A 5,905-nucleotide genomic window follows, 5' to 3' on the forward strand; every position below is an offset into this window, starting at 1 on the left:
TGCATAAGTATAATACTAAAAATGATTAACTTCTTTTTAAATTACTATTTTAATTTTTCGGTATTTTAATTAATTTATTTATTCAATTCTATTTTGTAATTATTTTTATTTTTTAAATGTTTATTTTTAATCTTTTTAGAAAAAAAATTATTTTATTTTATTTTAGTTTTTTTTCTATCCATTTTTGTTTTAACGTATTTTCGACCCACTCACATTCGACACACGTTATGTACAAGACAACCACAAAAATATATAAATAAGACAGGGGTAAAAGAGAGGAATCTGACAAAATTACTATTCATTATGTCAATTAACGTATAATTTTCTTTTGATTTACTTTTCGGATAACAAGGTTAAAATAAACTCGAATATAATTTATGTACTGAGATAACTTATAAGGAAATAGTTATAGTGAATATCTTTATTATATTGAGTAAAAGCATACGTTTGATTTTTTATTTTTTTTTAATATCCAAAAAGTACTAAAATTTGATTTTCAAAACACCATTTATTTGTAAAAGCATGAGCGAGAGAATATTTGCAATCAAATGACATCGATATTTTGAGTTTCTCAAAATGTTGAAAAGGTGGATTAAGTTGGGCGGGTTGTATTATGATCCATCATTTAGCCCATTGACTCAAAGACATCTAAATTCAAACAAGCTTTTGGGGGGTTGAACATTGCCCATCTATAAGGTTGCTCAAATTTCATCTCAACCCGCCTAACTTTATTCCAAACGGCCCATTTGTCACCCCTAATTGATGGCTCTCTATATGTGATAATAGAGGAGACAAAAATGTGCATTATATAGGTGGGTTTAGAGAAGGGACCTAACTGCAATTACTGAAACCTTAATGGGCCTCCGATAAAGTGCATGACCCAATATCAATTATCACACTATAATTGGGCTCATATTTATGGACTATCATACAACCCGAAATAATAAAATATAAATAAATTATTTTAAATAATGTAAGTCCATTTTTTACAACAAGTACACTTTACTTGTTGCTTGAAGATCAAATTTTCTCCTATGAGTATACAGTAATTGCACCTAGATCTTCTGCAATCTACATATCCAACCAATAAATCCTCGCTTTTTTCCCTAATGCATGAGATATACTTCATAATCTTTTAACTAGAGAAAATATTTGTACATCTAGCTTCAGATTTATTTTAAATGATTGAAGTATTCTAAAACAAAAGTACTTCGAAAAAGCCTACCATCAGTTAGTTAGGGCATTTAATTATAGGTGACTAAAACGTTTCAAAATTGAGTGGAGGTAACTCAAATTTTTTTAATTGAGTAGAGGTGATATATTTGGATTAGTGATTAAGGACTTTTGACCATATTCCAACTTGCCCAACAGTTTTGTTTTTAACTAACACTTTACCCCTAAGCTTCTTTTTTTTTTAACACTTTTCCCCCAAATTTTATTTTTTACACTTTGACCCAACTTAATAAAATCCTAATTACCTGAAATTGGTGGGGAAAAAATCCCAAAAAACACACCAGCCCCCCGTCCTCCTCCCCACCTCACCCCGTCCCCCTCTCCTTAAAAAAAAAAAAAATTAAAAAGTTTTGATATTTTTGTTTTTGTTTTTACACCAGCCCCCCCACCCTCCTCCTCCCACACCTCATCCCCACCCCACCACCTCCCCTCCCAAAAAAAAAAATTTAAAAAAAGTTTTGAAATTTTTGTTTTTGTTTTTTCACCAAAGATCCCCCTCCTCCCACCCCCGTGACCTAACACCCCACCACCTCCACCCACCCAAAAAAAATTAATTTTGGTTTAAAAAAAAGTTTTTGTTTTTGGTTTTTTGCACCCCTCTAACTTTTTTCTAAAAAAATAATTTTTTTTGGAAAGAAGTTTTGAACTTTTTTTTCTTGGTTCTTACTCCACCACCCACCCCAAAAAAAAAATTAGTTTTGTTTTAAAAAAAAAAAGTTTTGTTTTGGTTTCTGACACCACCCACCCACCTAACCCCCCCCCAAAAAAAAAAAATCTTGAAAAGAAGTTTTTAATTTATTTATTTTTATTTCTTACTCGACCCACCCACCCCCGCCACCCCTCCCCCTCCTCCTCTTTTGCTGTTGCTACTTTTTTATTTTATTTAGAAAAAAGTTGCTCAAGAAAAAAAATACAACCTCATCCGATTTACGTAATTGTTGGACCAGATATCATTCGTGTAGCACTGGGCATTACTTCATGGATTATTTTCGTTCATGTGGTAAGTAAAACAATGTTGTTTTATTTCAATTATTCATCTAGGTATAGCTGCTGATTTTCCAACAATTTACAGTAGCAGTTACAGTTGTTACAATAAGTGCTAAAGATGTTGTATAAGAGCTTCTGAATTTATTGCAACAGCCGTTGTAGTTTTTGCAACACTTGCAACAATTTATGCAGTTGTTGCAACTTCTGTACTAATCTGTTGCAACAACTGCTAAAATGTGTATAAATAATTTAGCCTACTTGTTGCAACAACTGTGAAAGCTGTTGGACAACTTCTACTCTTTCCAACAACTCATTGACTTGTCGCAACAAGTAGACTTCTTGTTGCAACAACTACATTAGTTTTTAGACGTATTTTACAGCTGTTGGATGAAACAGAGACAACCGAAGTTGTCACCAACAACTAAGTGATCAGTTGCAACAACTCACCTAAGTGATATGTTGATCTTTTTCAAATCACAAATGTATGTTCTATTGTTAATAAATTGTTGAAAAATTTTCAACAAGTAATAAATATGTTGCAACAGCTCTGTAACATGTTGGGGTTTTTCCAACAAGTAACAGGACTTGTTGCAACAACTAGTTAGTTGTTGAACATATCACAACAAATAGGAGGACTTGTTGAAACAACCATTTATCTGTTGGACTTTATCCAACAAGTGACAGGATTGGTTGCAATTAACAAATTTGTTGCAACAACTAAGTTACTTGTTGGGGTTTGTCCAACAAGAGACACGACTTGTTACAACAACTAGGTTGGTTGTTTGAATTTTTTCAACAAGTGGAATGACTTGTTGTAGAGACTAGGTAACTTGTTGTGTTTTATCCAATAAGTGATTTGTCTTGTTCAACAGCTGTGTTACTTGCTGCAACAGATACTGCGATTGTTGTAACAGATACGGTAATTGTTGCAACAACTGTGATATGATTCACCCATATGTAGTGATCAACAAAGAGAATCAATGATATTTAGTGATAAACAAAGGAAATTAATTATATTCAGTGATCAATATATATATACACACTTAATCAATTTGATAGTATTTTGAGTCATGACAGATAATCAACTAAGTCACTATGCACTAAATCGAGTAATCAATATAGTGATTTGATGTGAACTACTTAATTCACCCATATTTAGTGATGAATAAAGAAAATCAATGATATTTAGTGATTAATATATATATATATATATATATATATATATATTAATCAATTTGATGGTACTTTAAGTCAGGACATATGATAAGCTATTTCATTAGGTGTCACGACCCGACCAGTGGGCCATGACGGGTACCCGGAGCTGACTACCGAGCACCGCTCATTCTGCTAATCATCATACTTATATTGAATGCATCTATTATTCTCGACACAACTAGCCATGAGGAAACCATTATCACTTCCAAAACATATCTACATTCATGTGCATAAGCCCCTCGGGCTATCAAAGTCATATACAAATACACAATGTGATCATCAGGGGACATCTAGTACCCACATACACGTATCTACGAGCCTCTACTAGAGTACTAGACATAAGGACGGAACAGGACTCCGTCGTGCCCAAATATACAAAACAATATACCACAAATAGCACCTCCGGAATAATGGAGTGCTCCTGTAAGTCCGCTGATAAGCTCCTACGGATCTGCACCGTCTCCCGTCTACCCGCACGAACAATACGCGTCCAAAAGAGAAAGGACGTCAGTACGAACATTGTACTGAGTATGTAAGGCATGAATAATACTAACATAATAAAGGAATCATGAAACATGAGGTGAAGATATAACTTGCTTAACCCTTTAAAGAAAACACAGATTATGCATATCACAATTACCATCATCGTTAACCCGCGTCCGAGTAACCATCGCACGCCGCCCACTAGTGGTGTCATGTCCGGCCTTCTAGGCACGGTGTAATCATATGCAGCTCGCCTTCGCGGTGACATGTCCGGCCATCTAGGCACGGTGTAACCCCATCATCATAAACTTATCATAAAGCATGCACTAGAACTCAAAGATAATCTATAACTATATCGGGGCGACGTAAGGTCAAGAACCCCCGATTCCATTATAGAGTAATCGTAATCATCAGACCTCACCTTGAAGGAACTAACATCATAAGGTAAGTCTAGCAGCAATGAATAACATCAAAGAATCGTACAAGGATCGTTAGCTCCATGGAAATGTCATATCATAAGCTTTTGGATCTCTAGGCTTAGACTCGTCATTATCGTTATCATACTCATGACATATATTTTATCTTTATCTCATAGGAAGCTCTTTATAAACGTCGACTCATATTTTTTGGAATGTAAGAAGGTCATGGAAAGATAAAGGAAGTCATGTCATAGGAATCATGCCTTAGAAAAGAAGGGACTAGCCTTATATACCTTTGTATCTCTTCAACTCTATCGTCTAATTGCGTGCCTCTCAAGCTTGCGATTTTACCTTCAAGGGCATTCGTACTAAGATTAGATAATTAAAGACATACTTAGGCTTAAGCTAAAGCTAACGAAAATTGGGTAACACCTCCTTTATTTCGATGACTTCTTCCACGTAATAAGCAACTCCCGACATCATTAACAACACCCACAATATTTAATCAATAGCTTCATCAAGCTAGACATTATTAAATCCTCAACATTCCCTATCAACATCCTTCATAACCCTAGCTATGGCACTATACCGTATCCATCTTCGTACAATGCTTCTACTATATCTTTAATACTATTAATAGCAAGATTTTACTCATTACATATCAAGAACTATGATTTAAGATTATTACTATTTTCATATTTGCACCCCATATTCTCCTCCCTTCCATAATCCAAGTCTTTCAACCTCTCAATACTTTTAATAACATGAAATAAACATAGAACTCACCTTAATCACTTGGGAATAAGCCTTGAGTCAATCTACCCCATTATAATGAAATCCCCCACTTGGGTATCAAAGGAATTCTTACTCTTCACAAACCCTAATAGGCTTCTTGGTAAATGGATCCCTTAATCTTGGCTTTTGATCTTGGTTTCTTGGTATAAGTTTGTTGTAGAAATAGAGGGAGGGTTTTGGAGGGTTCTAGAGAGATATAGGATCTATTTTTGGTAGAATAATAAAATAAAAATGTGGGATCTTATATTTATAATCAGGGCTGGAAAGTTCCAGATCCGCGGGTCGACGAGCAGGGTCGACAGTCCGTCGACATGCCCCGTCAAACCGCCGCCTGAGATGTCTGATTGCAGAACCCTGTTGACGGTGCCAGACGACGGCTCGTCAATGTGTCGAGGGTCGTCCCTTGGGCCGTCGACGCTGATTGGTTTCAGCAATTTTCTGAACTGCTCCGATTTGCTCCGATTCGATTTATTTCACTTCTAATTCCCTCGTAATGTTAAGAATGCATACTTATACTCCTGTACACATACAAGGTAAAATATCTCATGTCCTAAAACTCTGGTGCGGATTACCGGACCGACGGTACACACGACCAATAAGCCAAAATCTCCTTACAATAAAACGGGAGGTGTAACATTCTTCCCCTCCTTTAAAAATATTCGTCCTCGAATGTTAAGTTCTCGGGAATCCTACAGAAATTTCGCCAGAGTTTCCCCTGTAATGTGACGCTACCATTCTGTCACAAAGAAACCATAATAACATTGGCTGTGGCC

The sequence above is a fragment of the Lycium ferocissimum genome, chromosome 11, assembly GCF_029784015.1.
Source record: "Lycium ferocissimum isolate CSIRO_LF1 chromosome 11, AGI_CSIRO_Lferr_CH_V1, whole genome shotgun sequence".
NCBI classification, from domain to species: Eukaryota; Viridiplantae; Streptophyta; class Magnoliopsida; order Solanales; family Solanaceae; genus Lycium; species Lycium ferocissimum.